At 47.5% G+C, this 19,979-nt stretch overlaps 1 protein-coding gene across 1 annotated transcript in view; it reads left to right on the forward strand.

Moving 5' to 3' along the window:
- Nucleotides 1-13,350: 13,350 nt before the first annotated feature.
- LOC140428074 (toll-like receptor 8) overlaps nt 13,351-19,979 on the forward strand; it is a 33,367-nt gene continuing 26,738 nt past the window's right edge. The window contains exon 1 of the mRNA XM_072514090.1: nt 13,351-13,422. The gene's annotated coding sequence lies outside the window, so the exon portion shown is untranslated. The remainder of the gene's footprint in view (nt 13,423-19,979) is intronic.

Here is a 19,979-nt window from a genome sequence, read left to right on the forward strand (position 1 = left end):
ATACTTGCCAGTGTTATGATACAGTTCATTGAGGCTGCACCTGGTGGATACTGGAAGAATGCTCCAAAGACTCAGCAGATGTCAGGTCATTGAATCAATTTGAAAATAAAGCTAAAGTGTCTTCTATATACCTTCACATCTGATTTTCAGTGCTGTAGAATGCAGAAGAGGACTTTATTCATTGGATTCTACTAAATCTGAACCCTAACACAGCAGCAACTTAATTGTTTTTACCTCTTAAAGGCAGAGCCCATGATCAATCAATGCATTGAAAGCATACTTTGAGCCATATAAATGCTTAAGGACATACTTAAATTCTTTCATAAATAGCATATTATCAAACAACAACTAAAAACAAATAAAGAACAAAGAACAAAGAAATGTACAGCACAGGAACAGGCCCTTTGGTCCTCCAAGCCCGTGCCAACCATGCTGCCCGACTAAACTACAATCTTCTACACTTCCTGGGTCCGTATCCCTCTATTCCCATCCTATTCATGTATTTGTCAAGATGCCCCTTAAATGTCACTATTGTCCCTGCTTCCACCACCTCCTCCGGTAGCGAGTTCCAGGCACCCACTACCCTCTGCGTAAAAAACTTGCCTCGTACATCTACTCTAAACCTTGCCCCTCTCACCTTAAACCTATGCCCCCTAGTAATTGACCCCTCTACCCTGGGGAAAAGCCTCTGACTATCCACTCTGTCTATGCCCCTCATAATTTTGTATACCTCTATCAGGTCTCCCCTCAACCTCCTTCGTTCCAGTGAGAACAAACCGAGTTTATTCAACCGCTCCTCATAGCTAATGCCCTCCATACCAGGCAACATTCTGGTAAATCTCTTCTGCACCCTCTCTAAAGCCTCCACATTCTTCTGGTAGTGTGGCGACCAGAATTGAACACTATACTCCAAGTGTGGCCTAACTAAGATTCTATACAGCTGCAACATGACTTGCCAATTCTTATACTCAATGCCCCGGCCAATGAAGGCAAGCATGCCATATGCCTTCTTGACTACCTTCTCCACCTGTGTTGCCCCTTTCAATGACCTGTGGACCTGTACTCCTAGATCTCTTTGACTTTCAATACTCTTGAGGGTTCTACTGTATATTCCCTACCTGCATTAGACCTTCCAAAATGCATTACCTCACATTTGTCCGGATTAAACTCCATCTGCCATCTCTCCGCCCAAGTCTCCAAACAATCTAAATCCTGCTGTATCCTCCGACAGTCCTCATCGCTATCCGCAATTCCACCAACCTTTGTGTCGTCTGCAAACTTACTAATCAGACCAGTTACATTTTCCTCCAAATCATTTATATATACTACAAAGAGCAAAGGTCCCAGCACTGATCCCAGTGGAACACCACTGGTCACAGTCCTCCAATTAGAAAAGCATCCTTCCATTGCTACTCTCTGCCTTCTATGACCTAGCCAGTTCTGTATCCACCTTGCCAGCTCACCCCTGATCCCGTGTGACTTCACCTTTTGTACTAGTCTACCATGAGGGACCTTGTCAAAGGCCTTACTGAAGTCCATATAGACAACATCCACTGCCCTACCTGCATCAATCATCTTAGTGACCTCCTCGAAAAACTCTATCAAGTTAGTGAGACACGACCTTCCCTTCACAAAACCGTGCTGCCTCTCACTAATACGTCCATTTTCTTCCAAATGGGAGTAGATCCTGTCTCAAGGAATTCTCTCCAGTAATTTCCCTACCACTGAAGTAAGGCTCACCGGCCTGTAGTTCCCGGGATTATCCTTGCTACCCTTCTTAAACAGAGGAACAACATTGGCTATTCTCCAGTCCTCCGGGACATCCCCTGAAGACACCGAGGATCCAAAGATTTCTGTCAAGGCCTCAGCAATTTCCTCTCCAGCCTCCTTCAGTATTCTGGGGTAGATCCCATCAGGCCCTGGGGACTTATCTACCTTAATATTTTTTAAGACACCCAACACCTCGTCTTTTTGGATCTCAATGTGACCCAGGCTATCTACACCCCCTTCTCCAGACTCAACATCTACCAATTCCTTCTCTTTGGTGAATACTGATGCAAAGTATTCATTTAGTACCTCGCCCATTTCCTCTGGCTCCACACATAGATTCCCTTGCCTATCCTTCAGTGGGCCAACCCTTTCCCTGGCTACCCTCTTGCTTTTTATGTACGTGTAAAAAGCCTTGGGATGTTCCTTAACCCTATTTGCCAATGACTTTTGGTGACCCCTTCTAGCCCTCCTGACTTCCTGCTTAAGTTCCTTCCTACTTTCCTTATATTCCACGCAGGCTTCGTCTGTTCCCAGCCTTTTAGCCCTGACAAATGCCTCCTTTTTCTTTTTGACAAGGCCTACAATATCTCTCGTCATCCAAGGTTCCCGAAAATTGCCGTATTTATCCTTCTTCCTCACAGGAACATGCCGGTCCTGAATTCCTTTCAACTGCCACTTGAAAGCCTCCCACATGTCAGATGTTGATTTACCCTCAAACATCCGCCCCCAATCTCGGTTCTTCAGTTCCCGCCTAATATTGTTATAATTAGCCTTCCCCCAATTTAGCACATTCATCCTAGGACCACTCTTATCCTTGTCCACCAGTACTTTAAAACTTACTGAATTGTGGTCACTGTTACCGAAATAGCACATTATCAAACAACAACTAAAAACATTTCAAACTTATCTATCATAAGGTTCTGGCTCCTCTGAGGAACTGTGAGCCACATCTCCTGCAAAAGCTGGCTCTCCGCCATTAAAATTGCAGTGGTTGGAAATACTCAACCATGCATTGGAGCCAGCAAGCCTGGAGGCACCCACTACCAGTTTGTAAACTGTCGCTGGGTCAAATTCCTGGACCACCCTCCCAAACAGCACTGGAAGTGTACCCACACCACATGGACTGCAGCGGTTTAAGAAAGTGGCTCGCCACCACCTTCGCAAGGTTAATTAGGGATGGGCACTGAAAATGTTGGCCTAGCCAGTAGTATGACCTGAATTCTGTTAGAAGAATAAATAAAACTACCCACACCCTTATCCCACAAATTGCCGGAGACGAGAGTGGGAGAGTGGGAATCCTGGAGTTGGATCCACCCTCTATTTTCAAAGCCTTTCCACCTCTGTTCCAACACTGATGGGGGCATGAAAATCCCGGCCTCATATACTAAAATAGGACCAAGCAGAATGTAGCAGACCTAAACAGACCCCAACAGACATTAACAGATTCTAACAGGGTCAAACAGACCAAAACAGACCCTGATAGATCCTAACAGACCCAAATAATCCTTCAGTGCTCTGAACTGCCACTGACAGACCCTATTAGATGCCATCAGACCCTGAAAATCAGGGCAGACTGAAACAGACCCTAATAGACCCATTCAAAACCCAACAGAATTTAACAAACTCCAACAAACCTGCCAGACCCAAATGGACCCTAACAATCCCTGTCAGCCACAAATAGACACAGTTTTATTTTTCATGATATGATGAAATGGATCATGTTATCCATAATCATACAAAACACAATGAATTTACAACCTTCACCAGAGTGGAGAGGTGTGAAGGATTTAGGTTATTCCGGACCTGATAATACTTTATTAATAACCTAGGCTCTAGGTTAACCCACCAAAAGAGGGAAACCTGTTTTCCTGCCAAGACTCAGAAGAGATCTCACGAAGGGAGAATGCTTTTCCAGATCTCAGGCAGTTAAACAGGATTTCAGTTACTTTTTATGGGGAAAGTTCAGGTGCGTCACTCATAACTAAATCGCTACCTCTATCGTCGTGGGTCCTCGCCATTTAAGGCTTCCTAAGAGAGTGTCTAGGAGTTTAAACTTTGAGAGTAATTCTTACACAGTATAATTTTAATCAAAGTATTTTTATTGTAAAAATACTCCCAATAGATACATACAGAATTGCAGAATTAAAAATATAAATTGATTAACAGTCTTTAGTTATCTGTTAATAATATAAAATCGTTAACAGTCCTATGTTATCTGCTAACACACTAACCTCCCTCAATAGAATGGAATATCTGAAACATGGAAAATCCTGAAGTATCTCCTATCAATTTCTTAATACATTTCTAAGAAGTTAAACAAAAACATACTTACAAAACCTGAGGTTTTGTCTGATGAGGCAAGCTTGAAGAACAGAGCTTTGACCAAAACTCCTGCAGGGGAGTGAGAAGAGGAAATTCTCTGCTAAAATGCTCCTCTTTTTATGTACATAAAATTCTCTTATCGGTCAAGGATGGCATCTGTTATCTTGTCACTTATTGTTGGTTAATTACCTACAGCCAAATGGCTAATTGGATGTATTATCATTAATACATCTTTTAACGATCGAAGTGTCTGTGTAAATGTCAGGTGTCTTAAGATATATTGGCAAAGGGGACTCGTATAGAGGCCTGTCTTTTTTCAGTGTTGTCATATTCTTTAGATACCAAAACAGACACATTTTGTGAGGGTGTTATTCTAAGTATCAAGAGGTATAGTTCGGGAAAGATTTGTGTATTTATTTATCTGGAGAATTCCCTGTCCTTATGTTTTGAATACGATTAGGTGCAGGGAGTGATCCAAAGAATTTTATGGTCTGTCATAGAACAGCCTTTGTATTTGTTTGCATTAATGAGCCTTTGAAACCAGCTTCAAGTTTCTTCCATCAGGTGGTAACCTCTACCTGACCTTTAGCTGAAGTCATTTTATTCCACATTGAATTAAAAAGCTGTTTGTATTAATGCCTTATTTTAAACCAAATTCTGCGGCAAAAGTGCTATTCATCACAGAGGGAGAAAGAGGAATACAGAGAAAGGGAGAACAAAAACGCTATACTCAAGAATTACCCTTCAGTTTATAAGTACCATAAATAAAAGAAGTAATAGGCGAGGTAAATAAATTCATTCTAGGTTCCCTAATCATTTTATGCTTTTAAATCAAAACTATGATAATAATACTTTATTTATCTCTAATGTTATTCATATCTAAATTTTTCTTTGGAGTTTACAGAAGAAACTATTTTCTGCGTGCCCATTTTATTGATCGCTGCTTACAATTTTTTTTTTCTTGAGAGGCATTTGCTATTTAACATTTCTCTTCCAAACACTTCTTTGGGCACGTGTTTATTAATTAGAAAAGGACAGACTGGATTTCAGTTCCAGTGAGAATTTTTAAGGCAAGGTATTCTATGAGATCATTGTATGCTGAAGATGCAAGGAAAATATGCTGATTTTTGCTTTCAATTACAATAATAATAACCTTTATTAGCATCACAAGTAGGCTTACATTAACACTGCAATGAAATTACTGTGAAAATCCCCTAGTTGCCACATTACGTCGCCTGTTCGGGTACACTGAAGGAGAATTCAGAATGTCCAATTCACCTAACAGTACGTCTTTTGGGACTTGTGGGTGGAAACCGGAGAAACCTGGAGGAAACCCACGCAGACGCGCGGAGAACGTGCAGACTCCGCACAGACAGTGACCCAAGCCAGGAATCGAAACTGGGACCCTGGAGCTGTGAAGCAACAGTGCTAACCACTGTGCTACCATGCCACTCATCATAAGCTGCTGGGGGCTGAATGCCACTTCTCAGAATTAACACAGCTACAAATTGCATGGAGGGAGGGCACTGACTGTCACACATTCATGTAGCTCCTTCATGGCTGGCTGCAAATGAGGAAGAGATTTGCTGGTTTTAGGAGGAAGGTGAAGTTAAGTGTGTTCCTCACTTTCTTGTGGGGCCATTAACTGCAGCACAAGCCTAAAATCAGGATGTTGATGCCCTCTGAGTCTGACTATTTGAAGCATTGTGCAAAGAATTTGCCCTCTTGCAATATGTTGTTCAGGCGGGAAAGTTGAGCCGAGTCCACAAAAGATCAGCCATGATCTCATTGAATGGCGGAGTAGGCTTGAAGGGCCAGGTGGCCTACTTGAGAAATTAGTTTGAATTATTTTGAATTATTTCTCTTGTAAAGTTTTCGTAGCCATTTTCCTTCATTATTTAAAACTTTTAGCATGATGACCTGTTCGAGGACTTCACATTATCAGTCATTACTTATATTCTGTCATTTGCTTTTCATCATTCATGAGATTTGGTTGTTGCTGGCAAGCCCTAATTGCTGTGAGAACCACTGCAGTCCATACGGTGTAGGTACACCCACAGTGTTGAGAGGGGTGATGCTCCAGATATTGACCCAGCAGCAGTGAAGGAATGGCAATATATTTCCAAGTCAGAATGGTGTGTGGCCTGGACAGGAACTTGCAGATGATGGTGTTCCCATGCTGTCCTGTAGTAGGGGCCAATTGAATTTAGAAGGTGTTGTCGAAGGAACCTTGGGGAGTTCTTGCAATTCATTTTGTAGATGGTACACTGCTGCCACAGTGTGCCAGGTCGTGGAGGAAGTAAAGATTTAAGGTGGTGGATGGTGTCATGATATGCAAACATGCAACCAATGAACACTCAGAATAGGACCCAACCAATGGGCAGTCAGGACACTCAGAGGTGGCATCACCACAAGGGGGCATGACATAAACACTATAAAAGGGATGAGGCACTCTCACCCTGCCTCTTTCCACAGACAGACATCTAGAGAGTTGATCAGCAGCATCACACCCCAGCACGTGACTTAGAGCAAGCTGGTACAGTTAGACTGAGTTACTACAATTAGATTAGCAGAGAGTCAAACTCATTTGAGAACTGTGTTAATAGTTCAATAAACACGTTGAACTCATTTCAGACTCTGGAGCATACTTTAGTTAAGACTGCATCAAGTAGCAGCCTGTGTTATCCAAAGCAGCACAACACAGCATGATACCAGGAGTGACTGTTCAATCTATTTAGTTCAACTCAGCAAGATCCGTGACAACCAGTTACTGAATACAGGCACAATGGACAAGATTCAGGCTCCTCCTCAGCTCAGGACCACCAGCAATCTTAGTGCCAACTGGCTATCATTCAAGCAGAAATTTCACCTATACGTGGAAGCATCCAACCTCAATGGCGCGACCGATGCTCGGAAGATAGCTCTTCTACTCACCACTGCGGGTGACCATGCGATAGAGATCTTCAGCTCCTTTCACTTTTCTGAAGGACAGGACAAAACAAAGTACCAAACCATCCTGGACAAATTTGACAGCCGCTGCGAGGTGGACACCAACAAAATCTTCGAGCACTGCATCTTCAAGCAGAGGATGCAAGGTAAAGACGAATCCTTCAACTCCTATCTAACTAATCTAGCTAGCGCAATCCTGCAACTTCGGTGATATCACTGACTGCATGATCAGAGACCAAATCGTTTGTGGAGTCCACTCTGATCCTCTGCGAGAGCAACTTGTGAAAATCAAGCACATGACCCTGCCAGTTGCGATTGAAACGTGTACTGTGCATGAACACTCTAAAAATTGCTATTCACAGTACAAAATGGCAGAAAGTGAAAAACAAGCCTCCCATGAGGTGGAGAGTGGTCAGGCCATCTCCCGGATGCATGCCTCCACATTGATGAAAGCAGCCATTTCGTTCACTCTTCCCAGGGCCCGATGCATGCGCAATGTGGTCGGGAACATGAAGTGTCCGAAAACCGCACAGCGCAGGTGCAGATGTCTGAGAACCGCACCGCGCATGCGCAATGACGCACTGAGCGTCATGGCGCCGACGTCATGATGTGTGCGAACTGCGGCACCTCCCATTTTAAACAAAACTGCCCTGCAAGAGGCAAACACTGTTTAAACTGTGGGAAACCAAACCACTATGCAGCCCTGTGCAGATCTGCACCACCAGTCAGGATCAAGCGCTCCCAATTCCGACAGCGGCGCATCAGAAGTTGCAACACCGAATGCATGACTCTGATCCAGGCAGTGCGACGGATCTAGATGATGAATACCTGGTCAACACTTACCGAGTGGGCATTATTACAAAGTGCAAATACGCCACACCGGACACATCACGAGTCCAATCAATTCTGGCCATGGATTCCGAGGATGAATGGCATGCAGTGATGAAGGTCAACCACTGCCCCATCCAGTTCAAACTGGACACAGGTGCCTCCGCCAACCTGATTTCGTCGGTGGACTTCAAGAGAATCAAGACGCCCCCCCACAATCCTTCCAGCTGCCTGCAAACTCCTGGACTACAATGGAAACGCAATTGAAGCACTGGGGTCCTGCCATCTGCAGGTGTCGAGCCAACACACACAAGCAAGCTTACGCTCCGAGATTGTTAAACCAGACAGGGCGTCCCTGCTAGCTGCGCACGCCTGCAAGCAACTGAACCTCATTCAAAGGGTCTACACCACCACGCTGTCCCATTCGGATCTTCAGGCCAGCATCGAGGACATCCTAACGCAGCACCCAGATGTATTTAGCGGGATGGGCACGCTGCCGTATGAGTACAAGATTCTTCTGCGGCCTGATGCCAAGCCAGTGGTCCACGCACCACGACGTGTCCCTGCTCCACTGAGAGAGTGCCTGAAGGCAGAGCTCACGAGTCTACAACAAAAAGGCATCATCTCCAAGGTCACTGAACCAACCGACTGGGTCAGCTTGATGGTGTGCGTAAAGAAGCCTTCGGGGCACCTACACATCCGCATTGACCCCAAGGATCTAAACCAAAACATTATGCAGGAACATTACCCCATCCCGAAGAGGGAAAAAATCATGAGTGAGATGGCACACGCGCGCTTCTTCACAAAATTGGACACATCCCAAGGATTTTGCCAAATCCAACTTGAAGAATCCAGCAGAAGGCTCTGCACCTTCAACATGCCTTTTGGAAGATTCTGCTACAACCGAATGCCATTTGGCATCATCTCGGCATCAGAGATTTTCCATTGCATCATGGAACAGATGATGGAGGGAATAGAAGAGGTTCGTGGCTACGTTGACGATATCATAATCTGGTTCACAACCCCAGAGGAACATGTGTCGTGACTCAAGAAAGTATTCCGATGCACACCTGAACATGGCCTCAAGCTAAACAGGTCCAAGTGCTGTTTTGGGACATCCACGCTGAAGTTCCTGGGTGATCAGATTTTGCAACACGGTGTGCGCCCGGACACAGACAAAATTAAAGCCATCGAGACAATGAAAGTCCCCAAGGACAAGAAGGCAGTACTGCGCTTCCTGGGAATGGTCAATTTCCTTGGAAAGTTCATCCCAAATTTGGCCACACACACCACGGCCCTACGCAACCTGGTGAAAAACCCAACCGCCTTTGAATGGAAGGCGGAGCACCGAACAGAGTGGCTGGAGCTGAAAGCCAAGCTCACCACTGCACCCGTTCTTGCATTCTTTGACCCAGACCGAGAGACCAAGATATCCACAGATGCGAGTCAGGATGGCATTGGGGCGGTGTTGCTTTAAAGAGACGACACGTCATCCTGGATCTTCTCACCGGCATCCTCAAATTTCATGATTATGTCTATGGCTTGCCAACATTTACTGTTGAGACGGATCATAGGCCTCTGGTCCACATCATCCAAAAGGACCGGAACGACACGACGCCTCGTTTGCAGAGAATTCTGTTCAAACTCCGGAGGTATGATTTCAATTTGGTGTACACACCTGGCAAGGAGCTCATCATCACCGATGCATTGTCCCGCTCAATAAACTCACCCAGTGAACCACTGGAGATCATCCAGCACATTGAATTGCAGGTACAATTGTGTGCAAGCACTCTCCCGGCAACAGATGAGAAGATTGTTCTCATCCAAGAAGAGATGGCCAAAGACCCCCTGTTGCAGCGAGTCATCCACAACCTCAGCAATGGCTGGCAGAAAGGGCAAAGCCCTCAATTCTACAACATCAAGGACGACCTGACGCGGATCGATGGCATCCTGCTCAAGCTGGACAGGATAGTCATCCCGCTTCGTCTCCAGAGCATGGTGCTGAGGCAGATTCATGAGGGACACCTGGGCGTAGAAAGGTGCAGACGCAGGGCCCGGCAAGCTGTCTACTGGCCAGGCATCAACCAGGACATCACCGACATGGTCCTGAACTGCGAAACCTGTCAGAGGTTCCAACCAGCGCAGAGCAAGGAGACGCTCCAACCACATGACCTAGAGACCTCTCCGTGGTCCAAGGTTGGCATTGACCTATTCCACGCCAATGGTCGCGACTATATCTTAATCATTGATTACTTTTCGAACCATTCTGGGGTGCTGAAGCTGCCAGACCTCACCTCACAGACCGTCATCAAAGCATGTAAAGAGACATTCTCACGGCATGGCATCCCGTACACCGTCATGAGCGACAATGGCCCGTGCTTCCACAGTCGAGAATGATCCACGTTTGCCAAGAGCTACAATTTCTGCCATGTCACCTCCAGTCCGCACTATCCACAGCCCAATGGCAAAGTCGAAAAAAGGGGTGCACATCGTTAAGCAGCTCATCCGCAAGGCCTCGGACTCGGCTTCCGACATACACCTTGCACTACTTGCGTACCGAGCGACTCCCTTGTCCACTGTCATGTCGTCAGCTCAACTGCTGACGAACAGGGACCTGCGGACGATGCTTCCAGCCATACACTTGCCCAACCTTGATCACCTCCCGGTGCTGCAGAAGATGCAGCAGCTTTGCGACAGCCAGAAGCAGGGCTATGAGGCACATGCCACAGATCTGGACGTGCTATCCCCGGCAGACACGGTCAGGATCAAGATCCGGATGGTGGATGGTCTGCTCCGGCTGTCGTTGTTCGACAGGCCACACCCAGATCCTATGTCATACGTATGGCTGATGGCTCCACTGTGCAAAGGAATCGAAGGGTACTGCGAAAGGTTGCTTGGCTTGCCCACAACCACTTTCTTCTCCATTTCCACATGTCGAATTGCCACCTCCAGACACCTCGAACCATGAGGCCACCAGTCGTGTCTCCCACTCGCCTGTCAAGACACCGTCATCCCCTCCACCACCTCTCCGGCAGTCGACGAGGATCAGACGCAAGCCTCAGAGACTGGACTTATGAGCATTTGTTTTGTTTGCTCTGTTCTGTATTCCTCAGTCAGTCACATTAGACAGAAACATTCACATGTAATAATAATAATCGCTTATTGTCACAAGTAGGCTTCAATGAAGTTACTGTGAAAAGTGCCTAGTCGCCACATTCCGGCACCTGTTCGGGGAGGCCGGTACGGGAATTGAACCCGCGCAGCTGCCTTGTTCTGCATTACAAGCCAGCTGTTTAGCCCACTGTGCTAAACCAGCCCTATATGTATATAGGGCCTACATGTATATACATCTAAAAAAAAGGGGGGGAGATGTCATGATATGCAAACATGCAACCAATGAACATTCAGAATAGGACACAACCAATGGGCAGTCAGGACACTCAGAGGTGGCATCACCACAAGGGGGCATGACATAAACACTATAAAAGGGATGAGGCACTCACACCCTACCTATTTTCACAGACAGACATCTAGAGAGTTAGACAGGGTTGATCAGCAGCATCACATCCCAGCACGTGGCTTAGAGCAAGCTGGTACAGTTAGACTGAGTTACTACAGTTAGATTAGCAGAGAGTCGAACTCATTTGAGAACTGTGTTAATAGTTCAGTAAACACGTTGAACTCATTTCAGAATCTGGAGCATCCTTTAGTTAAGACTGCATCAAGTAGCAGCCTGTGTTGTCCAAAGCAGCATAATACAACAGATGGGATGTTAATCTAAGGGGAAGATTTGTCCTGGATAATATCAAACTTCTTGGATGTTGTTGGAGTTGTACTGATTCAGGCAAGTGGAGGATATTCCATCACACTCTTGACTTGTGCTAGTAGATGTGGATGAGCATTGGGGTGTAGGAAGTAAGTTACTCTTCGCAGAATTCCCAGCCTCTGACCTGCTTCTTATTTATATGGCTGGTTCAATTAAGTTTCTGGTCAATCGTGATCCCCAGAATATTGATGATGGGGAATTCAGTGATGGTAATGCCATTGAATGTCAAGTCGAGCTGATTGGGTTCTCTTCTATTGCAGTTGACCATTGCATGGTAGTGTGTGAAGTGAATGTAACCTGCTGCTTACCAGCCAAAGCCTGTATTGTCCAGGTCTTGTTGCATGCAGGCATGGACAACTTGAGTACCTGCTAGTTGTGAATGAAACAGAACAATGTGGAATCATCGGTGAAGATCCCAGTTCTGACCTTATGATGGAGGTGGGTCATTGAAGCAGCTGAAGAAAGTTGAACCTAGGACATTACTCTGAGGAGCTTCTGCAGCAATGTACTTGGACAGAAGTGATCGGTCTCCAACACCACATCCTTTGTTCTAGGCCGGATGACTCCAGCCAATGGGGAACTTACCCTCCCTACTTCAATGGATTTCAATATTACTGGGGATCCTCGAGGCCAAATTCAGCCAAATACTGCTTGCATTTCAAGGGCAGTCACTCTTAACTCACTTGTAAGATTAATCTTTTTGATTTACTGAATAAGATGATTTTATGGTCATACCAGATAAAAGTGACTGTGAAAAGAGCAGTTATTACTTTGAAAGAATTCCTATTAGAAAAGTTGGTAGGCTCGACTTCATGGGCAAAATACTCTTCTTGCTTTCTGAGATGTTGGATTAAGCTCCACTGAGGTATGGAACTGAGTGTTCGTGGCAAAATCTAAACTGGGCAGTTTATTGGTGAATAGGTGCACCTTGATACAATATTAATGACACCTACCATTACTCTGTTGATGACTAAGAGTGGACTGAAAGGTCAGTAACTGACCAGATTTTATTTTCCCTGCAATTTCGGGACACGATATAGAACCATAGAACCACAGAATGCCTACAGTGCAGAGGGAGGCCATTTGGCCCATCGAGTCTGCACTGACCCTCTGAAAGAGTACCCTAGCTTGGCCCACTCCCCCACCCTATCCCCGTAACCCCACCTAATCACATCCCTATACACTATGAGGCAATTTTATTATGGCCAATCCACCTAGCCTGCACAATCCACCGAGACGCAGGGAGAAAGTGGAAACTCCATACAGACAGTCACCCAAGGCCGGATTTGGACCTGGGTCCCTGGCGCTGTCAGACAGAAGTGCTAACCACTGTGCACCATGCTGCCCCATGCCGACATCCCTTGGTAATTTTCCACATTGTCAGTTGTCAATGTTGTCGCTGTGTTGAACACCTTGGTCCAAATTTGATTTTTTTTACTTCTGCTTCCCAGTAATGCTGATGACTTTGTGTTTTTATTAAGATCACTTCTTATGACACTGCTTGCCACATGTGCCTGCAGTCGCATTTTGGCTAATTTTAGGTGTGCCAACATATTTCACAACATCCTGCTTCTTTAGTAAAATTCACAGATAAGATATTTTATTGCCGCAGTGTGCTGATCTCATTTGCCTTGTTCCTCTGTGGCTTGAGTACACTTCTCCAATCCCACGCTAACAGTCATCTGCTCAAAAGGATTGCTCCTGAATGACACAGTGGAAGCCTTTTGGTGAGCAAAACATTTTCTTTTCTTCGATCATTTCTGTAAGTAAGCATAATGAAAATATGTATTTTGATCCACATTGGGAGAAATAGGGGCTGTAGGGAGCAATTGGGTGCAATAGGGACTGCAATAACTTATTAGTCAATCTGAAGTAGTGGATTTTCAATTGGGCTATACGATGATATGAACATTTAAAAGGAAGATGACTGCCCTCTTTTTCTGTTAATTAATATTGCCTTCACTTATCGGCTATTACACATGAAATATTGCAAGGCTAATTGTAAAGAAGCTTGTGATTGCTTTGAATATAATTAAAAACTATTCTATCTTTTAAACATTGTTTTGTATGAGGAAAATTGAATTGCATCATGTGTTAAACTTCATTTTCTATTGAGGTGACGTAGGCAATCAGGAAGCGAAAGTTTCTAACTTTAGAAAGTTGGAGTTTGCAGTTTCTAAGCATAGAATTAATAAGAATTTTTCATCAAGCACATTCATGTTGAGAGCCCTTAAGAATTGTACTCTTTCCTTTTAATGGATAATCTTTGAAAATGTACTATCTGTCCCACCAGGTAAAGATTTTCAACTGTCGAGGCAAGTTTGTTTTGTTCTCAATGGGATGAAAATGTGAACAGAAAGTTTAAGAGTCAGACATTGAGGCTTTTGAAAATTCCCCACTTGATGAAAAGAGATGTCTCTGAAATAATTTAAACTGAAATAGATTTGATTAATCTGACAGGAAATTTATTTTCTTTTATTAGTTGGCATGGGACAAGAAAAAGAAGAAACATAAGCTTTCTTATTTTGCTGCAGGGCTACATATTCATGGAATCCTTACAGTGCAGAAGGAGCCTATTCAGCTCATCGAGTCTGCGCCGACTCTGTGCCTGAGCACTCCACCCAATGTTCACTCCCCCGTCCACCCCACCCTATCCCCGTAACCCCATAACCTATCCTACACATCCCTGGACACTATGGAGCAATTGATCATGGCCAATCCACCTAACCTGCACATCTTTGGACTGTGGGAGGGAGCCGGAGCACCCGGAGGAAACTAACACAGACACTGGAGAATGTATAAACTCCACACAGACAGTGACCCAAGGCCGAAATATGAACCCGGGTCCCTGACACTGTGAGAAAGCAGTGCTAACCACTGTGCCACTGTGCCACACCTATATTCTGTGGAGTTTCATAGATGTTTCATAGAATTTACAGTGCAGAAGTAGGCCATTCAGCCCATTGAGTGTGCACCCTACCTCAGCCTACACCTCCACCCTAACCCCGTAACCCAGTAACCCCACCCAACATTTTTGGACACAAAGGGAAATTTAGCACGGCCAATCCACCTAACCTGCACATCTTTGGACTGTGGGAGGAAATCGGAGCACCCGGAGGAAACACACGCAGACACGAGGAGAACGTGCACACTCCGCAGAGTTTATTGATCCGAAAAAGCCTTTCATCACTGGCGCATTGTCCAAAATTACAGAAGAAAACAGTAAAATATTAAAGGCTATACATTGGGTTTGGCCTATCTTTCAAGCGCAGATGATACAATTCATGGTCTGTCCACACTAGTTCCCATGGAGGTAGGCAGCAGACAATTTTGGTGCTGACATGTAATTTACTTGATCGTAACTTTGGGTCAATCTCCTGCACTGTTGGATGGTCTCTACCCATTGCTGATTGCAGGAATGCTCAGCATGGATCTGAGCAGCAATGTGCTGGCAGCCTATGATGCAGTCAGCCTTCTGTTCTTTAAAACAATCCGTCCTTCTTAAGGGGAAACTGCACTAAGATACAGCATGTTGCTGTTAATACTATTTTTGCAATTCTAAAGAAGGAAGATGAAGCACCAAGACAGAGGAAGGGCTCCATAGTCCTCGACATTGGAGAGACTGCATTGGAGACTGGGTGACCACTTTGCAGAACATCTTCGGTCCATCCGTCAGCAGGCCCAGACCTGCCTGTTGTTTGCCATTTCAACTCGCTGTGCTCTCATGTCCAGCTCTCCAATCTTGGCCTGCTGCAATGTTCCAGTGAAGTCCAGTGCAAACTGAAGGATCAGCACCTCATCTTCCAATTAGGCACGTTATAGCCTTCTAGACTTAACATTGAGTTCTACAACTTCAGACTGTGAACTCTCTCCTCCACCTTCACCCCATTTTTATTTCTATCAATTTATTTTCATTTCTTCCATCAAACTGTTTTTGCCTCACCATTGTGCCCCCTCCCCACCATATGTGGGCCACCTGGTGCCTGTTCCTAGTTGTCCTTTGACACACTGCTTACCTTTGTTATGCCATTTACACATTCTAATCTCTTTATGTGCCACGATCAGCACCCTTCTTAGCCTTCATCATTCCCATTTATATTCCCTTTGTCTTTCCGTCCATGACATATTTGTCAGTCTCCACCTATCCCTGCCCCTCTATCAGTCCCATTGTTCCACACACCCCCCCCCCCCCCCCCCACAACAGTATAAATCTGACCCTATTTCCAGTTCTCTCCAGCTTTGACAAAGAGTCATCCAGACTCGAAACTTTAGCTAAAAGCAAATTACTGCGGATGCTGGAATCTGGAACCAAAGAGAAAATGCAGGATAATCTCAGCAGGTCTGGCAGCATCTGTAGGGAGAGAACAGAGCTAATGTTTCGAGTCCAGATGACCCAGATTGACAATCTCTACTGAGATTATCCGTCATTTTCTCTTTGGTTTGAAACATTAGCTCCCTTCTCCCTCCACAGATGCTGTCAGACCTGCTGAGCGTGTTCAGTATCTTGTGTTTTTGCTCCTGAGTCACAGATTTGGTGCTGGAGGCATTAGTTGTGAGATGGGCAGAAAGAGAGACATAGCTCCACGGGGGCCAGAAGACCCATAAGTACCATCTTCATAAGGAACTGCGGACAGGTATCTAGGGAGGGCAACTGCCAGAATCTGTAACCGAGGATATAGCAGCAATGCTACAAGATGTCTAATGGCCTCACACGAGTGGTCAATGTAAATGAATGCATCTTCAAAATCTCCTATCCACTATACGGCCAACATCTTACACTGCGCAATGCACCACACATCAGTCAGCCAGCGTCAGACCCTGGAATGCAGGACTTGTACATAACATCTAGATAATCCAACTCACCCTTATGCACCTACCACTGTTGCCAGCCTCCCACCCAACTCTCCCTGCCTCCACATATCTGCAGCAGTTCAACAATGGCAGGTACATCCAAACACAGTGGTACACAATCACTGACAATCTTTCCTCTCTCCCGCGCAGACCTACTCATCCAAATTTTGCAACCTGGACATTTTGGAACAGTTGTGAGGCAGAGTGATTTGTACTTGCTTCCATAAAATTTTGTTCCTTGAGAAACACAAATGATAAGTTATTATTTGAGCTGTCTGCTAACAGGAAATATTCCTTCTGTTGGAGAGTTGAGGGGTTTAAATCGGAGTACCAGGGGCGGGATTCTCCGGCCTCACGCCGGGTCGGAGAATCGCCGGGGGCTGGCGTGAATCCCACCCCCACCGTGTCCCGAAGTTTCCGCCACCAGAGATTCAGCGGGGGCGGGAATCGCGCCGCGCCGGTCGGCTGGGGGCGGGAATCGCACCGTGCCGGTCGGCGCCCCCCCCCCCCCCCGATTCTCCGGTCCGCGATGGGCCGAAGTCCCGCTGCTGGAATGCCTGACCCGCCAGCGTGGATTAAACCACCTTTTGAACGGCGGGACAAGGCGGCGCGGGCAGACTCCGGGGTCCTGGGGGGGGTCGCGGGGCGATCTGGCCCCGGGGGGGGGGTGCCCCCACGGTGGCCTGGCCCGCAATCGGGGCCCACCGATCCGCGGGCGGGCCTGTGCCGTGGGGGCACTCTTTTTCTTCCGCCTTCGCCATGGTCTTCACTATGTCAGAGGCGGAGGAGACCCCCTCCACTGCGCATGCGCGGGGATGACACCAGCAGCCGCTGACGCTCCCGCGCATGCGCCGATCCGCGTCGCCCGGCGAAGACCTTTCGGGCCCAGCTGGCATGGCGCCAAAGGCCTTTCCCGCCAGCCGGTGGAGCGCAAACCACTCCGGCGTGGGTCTAGCCCCTCAAGGTGAGGGCTTGGCCCCGAAAGGTGCGGAGACTTCCGTACCTTTGGGGCAGCCCGACGCCGGAGTGGTTCCCGCCACTCCACTACGCCGGAACCCCCCGCCCCGCTGGGTAGGGGAGAATTCCGCCCAGGTGTCTGTTTATTAGTTAATAAGCCGTCTCCTAGAAGGCTGCAAAATGGGGCACAAAATGGAGTCCATCATATCCCTACAGTGCAGGAGGAGGCCAATCGAACCATTGGATCTGCACCATGATGCACGATCAATCACACAAAGACAAGAGTCGGATGTAATCGAGGCTTTATTACACTGAGATGTGTGGCCTCCTACAGCAGCTGACAAAATGGCTGCTGTACTGGGAGCACACATATTTATACTCCGTCTACTGGGCGGAGCCAGCAGGCAGGGATCTACCCCCGTACCTGTAGTACAGGGGCTTTACCGTAAAGCACCTATATCAACATCCTATATAGACAAAATATACATCAGTAGTGACTACCACATTCACCCCCTTTAAAAAAAATGAGTCCGGCGGGGATGGTGGAGAACTATATACAGAAAATTGTGTTTTAAAAGTACAGATAATATTACAAATTCAGGCGGTCCGGTGCCTTGATCTGCCGTTGAGAGCGCCGCAGTGCTGGTGGCGACTCCGGCGGCGGCTTGGTCTTCGGTGACTCCGGGAGCGTGTCGAAATCCTCTTCATCCCCGGGTGTGACCAAGGAGAGGACGGATTGTCCCGGAGCGGGGGCTGTGGCGGGGTGCGCCGGGGGTGGGGGGGGGGGGGGGGGGCGGGTTGGAGGGGGGGGGGTGCGGGTTGGAGGGGGAACCAGCTAGTGCCAGGTCCCTGAGGGAGACTGTGTCTTGGCGGCCGTCGGGGGTGCTACGTAGGCGTACTGCAGGTTAGCGTGAAGTAGCTGTAAACTCTCAACCAACGGGTCCGCCTTGTGGAGTCAAACGTGTCTACGGAGTAGAACGGGTCCTGGAGCTGCCAGCCATGTCGGATGCGAAACCCCAGAGGTGGACTTCCTGGGGAAGGCAAAGAGACGTTCATGGGGGTTTCATTAGTCGCGGTGCACAGGAGCGACCAAATGGAGTGAAGTGCGTCGGGGAGGACCTACTGCCAGCGGGAGGCCGGGAAATTTCCGGACCATAGGGCCAGCTGGACGGCCCTCCAGACCGTCCCATCTTCCCTCTTCACCTGCGCGTTTCCCCTGGGGTTGGAGCTGGTCATCCTGCTCGAGGCAATGCCCCTGTTGAGCAGGTACTGGCGCAGCTCATCGCTCATAAATGAGGATCCCCGGTCGCTGTGGACGTAAGCAGGGAAGCCGAACAGAGCGAAGATGGTGTTGAGGGCTTTGATGACGGTGGCAGACGTCATGTCGGGGCATGGGACGGCAAAGGGGAATCGGGAATATTCATCGACCGCACTGAGAAAGTACGTGTTGCGTCGGTGGAGGGGAGAGGCCCTTTGAAGTCCACACTGAGGCGCTGAAAGGGGCGGGAGGCCTTCACCAGTCGCGCACAGTCTGGCCGGTAGAAGTGCGGTTTACACTCTGCGCAGACCTGGCAGTCTCTGGTGATCTCCCTGACTTCCTCGATGGAGTAGGGCAGGTTGCGGGCCTTGACGAAATGGTAAAAACGTGTGACCCCTGGGTGACAGAGGTCATCGTGCAGAGTCCGGAGTCGGTCCACTTGTGCGGTGGCGCATGTACCTCGGGATAGGGCATCGAGGGGCTCATTGAGCTTACCGGGGCGATACAAAATCTCGTAATTGTAGGTGGAGAGCTCGATCCTCCACCTCAAGATTTATCGTTTTTGATCTTGCCCCGCTGTGTGTTATTGAACATGAAGGCAACTGACCGTTGGTCAGTGAGGAGAGTGAATCTCCTGCCGGCCAGGTAATGCCTCCAATGCCGCACAGCTTCAACAATGGCATGGGCCTCTTTTTGGGAGGAGGAGTGCCGAATTTCGGAGGCATGGAGGGTGCGGGAAAAGAATGCCATGGGCCTGCCTGCCTGGTTGAGGGTGGCGGCCAGAGCGACGGCTGATGCATTGCTCTCGACTTGGAAGGGGAGCGTCTCGATGACCGCGTGCATCGCGGCCTTGGCAATGTCGGCCTTGATATGGTTAAAGGCCTGGTGAGCCTCGGCCATCAGAGGAAAAACAGTGGATTGAATGAGTGGGCGGGCCTTGTCCGCATAGTTTGGGACCCACTGGACGTAATACGAAAAGAATCCCAGGCAACGTTTGAGGGCCTTGGGGCAGTGGGGGAGGGGGAGTTCCATGAGGGGGCGCATGCCATCGGGGTCAGGCCCCAGAACTCCGTTCAGGACCACATAGCCGAGGATGGCTAAGCGGTTTGTGCTGAACACGCACTTCTCCTTGTTATACGTGAGGTTGAGGAGAGTGGCGGTGTGGAGAAATTTGGCAAGGTTGGCGTCATGGTCCTGCTGATTGAGGCCGCAGATGGT

The sequence above is a fragment of the Scyliorhinus torazame genome, chromosome 8, assembly GCF_047496885.1.
Source record: "Scyliorhinus torazame isolate Kashiwa2021f chromosome 8, sScyTor2.1, whole genome shotgun sequence".
NCBI lineage: Eukaryota > Metazoa > Chordata > Chondrichthyes > Carcharhiniformes > Scyliorhinidae > Scyliorhinus > Scyliorhinus torazame.